This window comes from Giraffa tippelskirchi, chromosome 6 (assembly GCF_054371585.1).
Source record: "Giraffa tippelskirchi isolate mGirTip1 chromosome 6, T2T-mGirTip1v1.2.pri, whole genome shotgun sequence".
NCBI lineage: Eukaryota > Metazoa > Chordata > Mammalia > Artiodactyla > Giraffidae > Giraffa > Giraffa tippelskirchi.
The window spans coordinates 105,311,628-105,321,189 of NC_137280.1; the positions used below are offsets into that span (position 1 = coordinate 105,311,628).

Consider the following 9,562-nt stretch of genomic DNA (forward strand, 5'->3'; position numbering starts at 1 on the left):
GGATATTCTCTTAGCTAAAGTTGACAGCTCATCACCTTGTCAATTTTCTATAATAATATCCGCTTTACAATACGGTGCTAACGAGACACAGGTAGCATTTCAGTCATCTACTACAGTGTCAAAATGGAGACTAGATACACTGCATTCAAAGAAAAGGTGCCAATCAAATGTATTCTCTCTACAGTCAGTGTTCCAGTATCATACAATAATGTGATCTGTATCCTTGTTATCCAATATTAGATACTAATGTAACACTACATTCAGACTGCCTTTCTCCATTTTCAATATTAACCCCAAGCATATTTTCATAATGACTACAAAACTTGGCAGAGGGATTTCCAAATCAGGGAATGCCAAGACCTAGAGCCTTGGCAGATGCACAAAAATGGAGGGAAAAAGCAGAACACTTATAATACAGAAGGAAGCATAATATTTAAGATGAAAGTTTGAAGTCTGTCACAATTAAATTGAAATCTTTACCACTGGTTAACCATCTGACCTTATGCAAATAATTGACTTTTCCACTCTCAATTTCTTTTTATTAAAGTGGGGTTCTTAATGCTACTTCATTGGGAGGGTGTGAGGATTAAATGGGACAATGTTTGTAAAGAGTTTTGCCCAGAACCCAATATATAATATAAGCCTAATAAATGCCAGTTCTATCCATGTGCCTCACTTTAAAGACAGGATTCCATTGAGAAGTCAGTTCTCTGTCTTTGTTGTTCCTCTGAATGGTTTCAGGGGTTTCTGTCTTTGTTTTTCAACAGTTTAACTAGATATACCTAGTTTTGTTTTCCTTTGCATTTAAAAGAAACACTTGCAGTTCACTGTATTAACTGAATATGTGGCTTGAAGTCTTTCATCTGCTTTGAAAAATTCTCAAAAACTATCTTTTTAAAATTTGCATCTACCCAATTCTTTGTTTTCTTTGCTTTTAGAACTCCAGTTATACCTATTCTAGTCTTTATCCCTGAGACTGGTATCACTTATGCTTCTTTCTGTATTTTTCATTCTTTCTTAAATTCTATACTCTAGCCTGACTAAACCTCTCGCTAGCTATGTCTAATTTTCTGGTTAACTCCTTTATTACATTCTTTTTTTCTGTAACATTTTCTTACAAAACTATTCGAACATACAGAAGAGTTGAAAGAATTTTACATTGAATAGCCATGTGTTCACCAACTAGATTCTGCCATTAATATTATATTATATGTGCATTATCACATATCTACCTAACCATCTGTCTATACATTCATCAATCCATTTAAAACTTTAATGCATTTCAAATTAAAATGCAGACCTCTCTAAACTTCCTTCTAAATACTTCAGCATGTGAATAACACTAGCTAGAGTTCAGTAATTGTTTATAGTAGTTTTAATTTTGTTTCAGGCAGAATTTATATACAATCAAATGCACAAATCTTAAATATTCAATTGCTGAGTTTTGATAAATGTGAACACTTGTGTACCTAATCCTCAACAAGATAGAACATAGTCATCACCATAGAAAGTTTCTTAATGCTTCTTCCCAGCCAATCCCAACTTCCACACCCATAAGCAAACACTCTTCTGAATTTTTCCTACCATAGGTTAGTTTTGCCTATTCTCGAACTTCATATAGAGTCATACGGTAAGTATCATTTATGTAAGACTTTTTTTACACAGCAGAACTTTTGAGATTTATCTATGTTGTTAATCATACTAGTATTTGTATTGATTTCCTAGGGTGACCATTAAAAAAATATCAAAAATCGACTGGCTTAAGACAAGAGAAATTTATTATGTCTCAATTTTGGAGACTAGAATTCTGAAATCAAGGCACTGGCAGAGCCATGCTCTCTTTGATGGCTCTGGGACAGAATCCTTCCTTGCTTCTTCTAGCTTTTGATGTTTGCCAGTCACCTCTGGCATTCCTTGACTTGTAGATGCATCAGCCCAGTCACATGGATGTCTTCTCCCAGGGTGCCTTTGTATCATCTTTCCTCTGTGTGTCTGTCTCCCTCTCCTCCTGCTCAAAATCATGCTTCAGTTTTAGCAGTGGACAACAGGTATCCATTTATTTTTACTTTTACTTTTTCAACTCAGCATAAGATGCTAATGGAGGGGGCCACTCTATAGAACTGGGACAGCTCCATCACTGTGCTAACTTGGTATGCTTGCTGTCCCTGGGACATAGAGTCTTGTGACAGCATCAAGTCACCAAGACAACTGTCCAGTGACAACTGGGGCTGGGAGAGGTGGGGCTGGCCCCTCTGGGAGAGCTGGCCATCGGAGATACAGCCTGTCCTTGGGGCTCCCCCTGAGACAGCTTTGACAGCACATTTCAGCTGGCCTGGCTGTTGAAAAGTGTCCTCTTGTTGGCCCAGGAAGGCCCAAAGCTGTTCTTCTAGACCCCTACCTTGACCAGTCTTGCCTTCCGGGGTACCCCACCTATGGATGGCCTGTTAGCTTGTCCAAAATGTCCCAGTGGCAGCATGGGTGGCATGCCCAAGTTGGAGGCAATGGGGACTGTTCATGGAGGTCATTCAGCTGGAGCAGGCACTGATCATGCTGATCTGGTTATGGGCCTGGAAGTACAAGTTTGAGGGCTGGCCCTGGCTGCTCTGATCATTGATGTTGTTGTTTAGTTGCTGAGTCATGTCCAACTTTTTCGTGATCCCATGGACTGTAGCCCACTATGCTCCTCTGTCCATGGGATTTCCGGGGCAAGAATATTGGAGTGGGTTGCCATTTCCATCTCCAGGGAATCTTCCCGACCCAGGGATCAAATCCACGTCTCCTGCATTGGCATGTAGATTCTTTACCATTGAGCCACCTGGGAAGCCCCTGATCATAGACAGATCCTGGGAAAATGGCTTTCTGGGGTCATACATTGCTGTTGTCATGAAGCAGGCTCCAGGGTTGATGGCCCTGCTGCACTGCATAGCATACTTCTACAGATTGTTAAGCACCTATCTCTCTCCCATCCCCAGTAGGTGGTCATAGTTCAGAAGGTGGCTGCAGAGTGGTTGCCTGGATGGTTGCCCTTCAGTTGTCCATACTGTGCTTTGGTCAGGGCCACATTAAGTACGGGGGTTGTTTAAAAACCTAATGCTTTGGTGCTCATTTGCCCACATAAAGGAGATAATAAAGATGTTGTCAAGCCCCTGAAATACATCCACACTGGCAGTCTCCACCTCCTGGTAGGGCCTGATGTGCAGGGAGCCACTGAGCTGCATGCATTGTGTTGGTAGGACATGATGATGGACAGGATGATGGTGATATGGTTCACCTCAGCATCTGTTGTCTTTTCTGTTTGCAGCTTCTGGCCTGTTAGATAAGAGGTGCCTGACCTGATGATCTTCTCCTGGCCCTGGGTCACACAGAACATCTTCACATGACCTGCTCTGTTCTGACAAGTCTTTGCAGCAGATGTTGGACAGGAAGGTGCTGAGTGCAGGGTTCATCTGATCCTGGATCTGGAGGCAGATGAGGCAAATGGGACGGTTGCCTAGCACCACCAGGTGCTCAGAGAGTGACGGGGACAGCCCATCCTTGGCTGCCTTCTTGCACATCACCACGAGGCCCAGTTGGCAGTGGTCACCCGCAGGGATCAGCTGCTTGGCTCCGAGGACATAGGGACCATGCACTCCAGGGCTCAGTGGCCTAGATGCCTGTGAAACTGCATCTTGGCAGGTCTTAGTCATGCACATGTGCAGCTGATGGCATGTGTTTATGAGCACCATCTCTTCCAGGGTCCATCCTTGTACAGAGTCTCTTCTTTGCATTTTGCCTTTGCTGCCAGTAGCATTTGCATGACTTATTGAACCACTCTTGCTGGCAGCACAGTAAGCCACGCAAGCAGGATCGAGTACTCCCCAGTAACTCCAGGCATGTATGAGACGTCCTTCCTCTAACAAGTATCACCTTCATTGTCTTTGAAGTTCAACTCAGCCAGTTGGCTGGTCTTGCCAACACTCCCGTCCTCGCCTGGTTCTGCAGGATGCTCACTGCTCAGCCCACCTGCGAGTACACCTTTCCAGCTGCAGCTTCCACGGGACAGGGCCCCCAGTGCTGCTACCTTGGAAGGCGCATCTGTGTCTGGCTGGGGAGAGTGAATTAGGTGCATTTGAACTTGAGCGCTGGGTTGTTGAAGGCCCGGAGTTGGGCCTTCTGCGCATCGAAGGAAGTGCGCATGTGCAAGATGGGCGTCCCTGCCTCCAAGTTCACGGGCGGCCTAAGCAGAGCGGGGAGCTAGTAGCCTCGCCTCTGGGCAGGCCACTGTGTGGGTGCTGGCGCCCTTCGGCTGGACTTAAATCACCGCCAGCCCGCGAGCCAAGAGCCCAGAGCTTCCTTTGCTGCCCCCAGAGCCACCCACAGCTCCCGGAAACTGCAGGAACACCATGGGCAACACCTGTTGTAAGTACTTCGCTTTAATTTTACCTGTTCTGTGGAAGAATATGAGGCGGTTGTCGAATATCCATTGCATTCTTGATTTCTGATATTATTTTTTAGGTTTAGAACCTCCATTTTATTTTTTGATATAAATTATAGTTTTCTGGTTGGTTTCTCCATCTTGTCATCTGTTTTTCACAGCCATTTTAAAAATCTTTTTCTGAAAACCAATATCCGGATAACGTCTACATCCGTGTCTATTACTTTTTTCCCCTCCATTATTTTTTATTTTGTATACCTGGTAAATTTTTCATTGAATTACTATGTGTAAAAATTATAGGAGGGATTGTTGAAGTGTTGTCTTTCTCTAAAGGGGATTAGAGACGGCTTCTGGCAGGCAATTAGAGTTGGTATGGATTACTTTAATTCAAACGGACTAAGCTGATTCACAGCTGGGTTCAAGTCTGTAAGGCTGGTCTATTTCTGGCTTAACCTCAACCTAGACTGTAGCCCTTTTGGTGTCCAATTGAATACTCAGGGGTTTTATCAGAACCCCATCCTTTTGGTGGTTCTTTAATCTCATTTTTAAAATCTCCCCAGAACCAAGAAACTGACAAAAGTCCTGCACAGTTTCTCAAACTCAAAGCAGCTACTTTCTGTTCTGCTTGTGTGTTTCTCAGCCTATACTGATTACAAATTGGCAAGGGCCTCAAGAGGAAGAGAGACTCAGACTATTGGTTGGGCTCAGTTCTTTGAACTCTTCTCTTTATAATCCTGGCCTCTTAGATTCTGGCTGTCTTGATGCCCTTGAACTGTGATTTTAATCATTTTAGGTTCATGAGATTGCTCAAGTTTTTAAAAAGACTCTTGACTATTTAAAACACAAACAGTAATAATGGGTATGGGGTTTATAGAATATACTGAATTAAAACATATGGCTAATATGCAAGGAATTGAGTAGGAATTAAATGAAATTTACTGTTATATAGTTCTTGTATTGTTCTTTAATATCATATGAACTGAGACTGTGGTAAATTAAGTGTGTGTATTGTTATCTATAGGGTAACCATTACAACACATACACATGGAGACACACACAAAGTATTGCTAAAAATGTCAATAAAGTAGATAAAATTGAGTAATAAAAATTATAAGCACAAAAGACAGCAGAAATAAATGAACAATAGAACACATAACATATAGGACAAATAGAAAGCAGATACCAAGATAGTAGAATTAAACTGATCTGAACAAAACCATAATTCCATTCAATGTAAATGAACTAAACTCTCCATTAGAAAGAAGGAAGCTATAAGACTGGATAAAAAGCAAGATCCATCTACATGTTGTTTATCAGATGTATTTTATAGTATCTAAAAACAAGTTCAAATTGAGTGGAAAAAGATATAAATCTGTGGTACAGAAATTCCATTTCTAGGTATTAAGCCAAGAGAAATGAAAAAAATATGTCCACGAAAATGTGTATAAAAATATTCATAGCAGGCTTTATACATAATAGCCAAAATTTGAAAACAATCCACAAGACCCATTGATACGAAAGTGGGTAAAGAAATTTTAGTATATTTATACAATGGAACACTACTTAACAATAAAAAAATGGACTTTTGATTGATGAAAAAACATGGATAAATCTAAAAAATAGTATCTGAATGAATTAATCTGGATGAAAACGAGTACTTATATATGACTTCATTTTGCATGAGTTCCAAGAAGAGGCAAATTTATAGCATGTTAGTGGAAGTAAGAAACTGGTTACCTCTAGAGAAAAGCAGACTAACTGGAAAGGGGAAATAAAGGAAATTTTGGGGTTGATGGAATTATTCTATGTATTTATTTGGGTGGCTGTTACAATTACTAAAACCATTGAATTGTACTATTAATATATATGCATTTTATTTTTTGTGATTTATACCTCAACAAAAAGTTTGAATTGGAACATCACTTAAAAACAATTTTGGACTAAGACGTTGTTTTGTTTCTTAATAACAAAGATAATAGGTAGTACATACAACCTGTACAAAAAAAAAATAAGGAAAATTGTGTTTCTAAAAGTAGATCTGGGTTTTTTGCCATCTTATTTTAGTGGATCAGTTAGTAATGTATAACCAAATATGAAATTGAAGCCATTGAAAAATGCAGTAGATCAATGAATTCCTTCTTCCAATGATATGATGGTTCCTATAGATGTCTTGATTTTAGGTTTAGTGCATATCTCATAATATGTGTCCAAAGTATTGAATAAACAGAGGAAGGAAAGTGTTTGAGCTTAAAGAGTAGATTATGCCTTGAGCTGTACACTGAAACTAAATTAACCATTAAATAAGTCATCTACTCCATTATTTAAATAACATATACAATTGTTTTGTAAATTAGAGCCTTCTAGTCAAAAAGAATTTAAGACAATATTATAAATATGTTCAAAGATTTAAGGTAAAGATGGATATAGTGTTGAACAGATAGATGTTCATAGTAGAGATATGGAAACTAACAAAAGGTCAAATGGAAATTTGAGAAGTAAGATGAAGTGAGGTCATAACAATGGATTGGACAGTGAGAAAAGATCAGTGATCTTGCAGATAAAGTCAGTAGAAATAAACCAAACAAAAGCCCAGAGTGAAAAAATAAAAAGTGCTCTATTGACTTCTTGGTATTGGGACAACATGGGTATTGAACATACAGGGAACTGCAATCATGTGAAGGGGGAAAAATTGCATTAGAGAAAAATATTTGGAGGAAAACTGGTGAAAGCTTTTCTGTGTTAAAAAATTGATGAAAGCTTAATTACTTACTGAATATATAAGCTCTGTGTGACTCGCAAGGTAAACTTTTCTTACCCAGAAAACTAATATGCCATTTGAAAGTTATGATTTTAAGCTTTACTGAGATATAGTTGAGAAAATCAACTACACATATTTAAAGTGTATAGTTTGATAAGTTTTGACATATGAATGTACCTCCCACATGTACTTACTCCCATTTGAAATTATTCTTTCTTATCCTCTCCCTGGTCCCCAGACAACCAGTGCTCTGAGTTCTGTTACTAAGGGTTTAGTTGGAATTTTTTGGAATTTTATATAGATGGAATAATGCATTATATACTTCTTTTGTGTCTGATTTTTCTTTCACTGAGGTTGATTTGGAAGTTCATCCCATGCTGTCTCTATCATTAGTTCATTCTTTTTTTATTGCTAAATAGTAGTATAATTCTCTTCAATGAATTTCTTAAACTGGTAACTAAGCTATGGTGATGATTGCCTCAAGCAGAAGGGTAAGGAGATTGATTGGAAAGAGCCTTGAGGGAAGTTTCTGTGATATGGATGCTGTTTATAGGGTATACACATATATCAAAATCTATTGGACTGTATTCTTAAGATATGTGCATTTCACTGATCGTAATTTATACCTCATGAAAAGAAAAGACAGTGAATGAAAAACAATCAAGTATACCACCCAATTGCCTTCCTGGTTGGTTAATATTATCATGTCCTAAGGTCAGTTTTGTGGGCTTCCCTAGTATCTCAGACAGTAAAGAATCTGTCTGCAATGTGGGAGACCCAGGTTTGATCCCTGGATTGGAAAGGTCCCCTGGAGAAGACAACAAGTACCCACTCCAGTATTCTTGCCTGGAGAATTCCATGGACAGAGAAACCTGGTAGGCTACAGTCCATGGGGCACAAAGAGTCAGACATGACTGAATGACTGAATGACTTTCACGGGTCAATTATGTATTTTTAATGTTTTTGATTAGTCTTAAGTACTATCTTTAGACATATTCTTAATGCATTTTCTTGTGATTGAACTTGTTGGCAAACACTAATTTAAGAAAAGGGTTCTTTATGATGGCTTTTATCAAAACACTTTTACTCCCCCCCAGGTTGTCTTTATGGAAATAAAATCTATGCCCCAAATTGACAATACCTATGATAACTGCCAATATATTCTGTGTTAGAATGCAGTTGCTAATGTTAAAGTCTCATTTTTATGTTTTTTTTCTTTATCAATAAAATATAATGAAATATCACACATCCCTTATGTCAGATAGATTCAAATTTAGTCATATAAATTAAGAGATGTTATTCAAATTAACTTGTAAATCAGATAACTTCAATTAAATAACATATTTTTATTGACTGGTCCAATGACTTCAGGCCTTGTTTGTTTTTCTAATTCCTTGAGATGGTATATTAGGTTGGTTGTTTAATATTTTTGTTTCTTTAGGTAGGCCTGTATTGCTATATACTTTCCTATATACTTTTGCTATGCCCCATAGAGTTTGGAAAGTTGTGTTTTTACTATCATTTGTCTTAAGGAAATTTCTGATTTCCACTTTGATCTATCTGTTGATATATTGGAGTTTTTTTTTTTCTTCATAGCATATTGTTTAGTTTTCATGTGTTTGTGTTTTTCCATTTTTCTTCCTGTGATTGATTTCTAACTTCATATCATTGTGGTCAGAAAAAGATATTTGATATAAATTCTATCCTCTTAAATTTATTGAGTAATGTTTTGTGCCCTAGGGTGTCATGTATCCTGGAGAATGTTCCATGCACACTGGAAAATGAGTATTCTGCTCTTTTTGGATGCAGTGTCCTATAGCTATCTGTTAAGTCCATCCGGTCTAACGTGTTATTTAAGGTCTCTGGGTTTCCTATTGATTTCCTGTATGGATGATCTATCCATTGATGTACGTGGAATGTTATGTCTCCTCCTATTGTTACATTCTTGTCAATTTCTCTCTTTATGTCTCTTAATATTTGCTTTATATATTTGCTGCTGCTGCTAAGTCGCTTCAGTCGTGTCCGACTCTGTGCGACCCCATAGACGGCAGCCCACCAGGCTCTTCCGTCCTTGGGATTCTCCAGGCAAGAACACTGGAGTGGGTTGCCATTTCCTTCTCCATTTATATATTTAGGTGCTCTTATATTAGGTGCGTGTATATTTAACATGTGTTATATCTTCTTGTATTGACTCCTTTATCATTATATAATGCCCTTCTTCATTTTTTAATATAGGCTTTTGTTTTCAAAGTCTACTTTGTGTTATATGAGTCTTGCTTTTCCAGGTTTCTTTGCTCTTTCATTTGCATGGATATCTTTTTCCATCCTCTTCTTTCAGTTTTTGTGTGTCTTTAGCTTTGAAGTTAGTCTCTTGTAGGCGGTATATAGAT

At 38.4% G+C, this 9,562-nt stretch overlaps 1 long non-coding RNA gene and 1 pseudogene across 1 annotated transcript; one reads left to right on the plus strand and one right to left on the minus strand.

Moving 5' to 3' along the window:
* The first annotated feature begins 2,235 nt into the window (after positions 1–2,235).
* LOC145509745 (uncharacterized) lies at positions 2,236–7,813 on the plus strand. The gene is made up of 2 exons (XR_014056380.1): positions 2,236–2,421; positions 3,302–7,813. It is a non-coding gene; the product is annotated as an uncharacterized LOC145509745 (long non-coding RNA).
* Positions 2,435–3,218, minus strand: LOC145509379 (regulator of nonsense transcripts 1 pseudogene; annotated as a pseudogene).
* Positions 7,814–9,562: the final 1,749 nt, after the last annotated feature.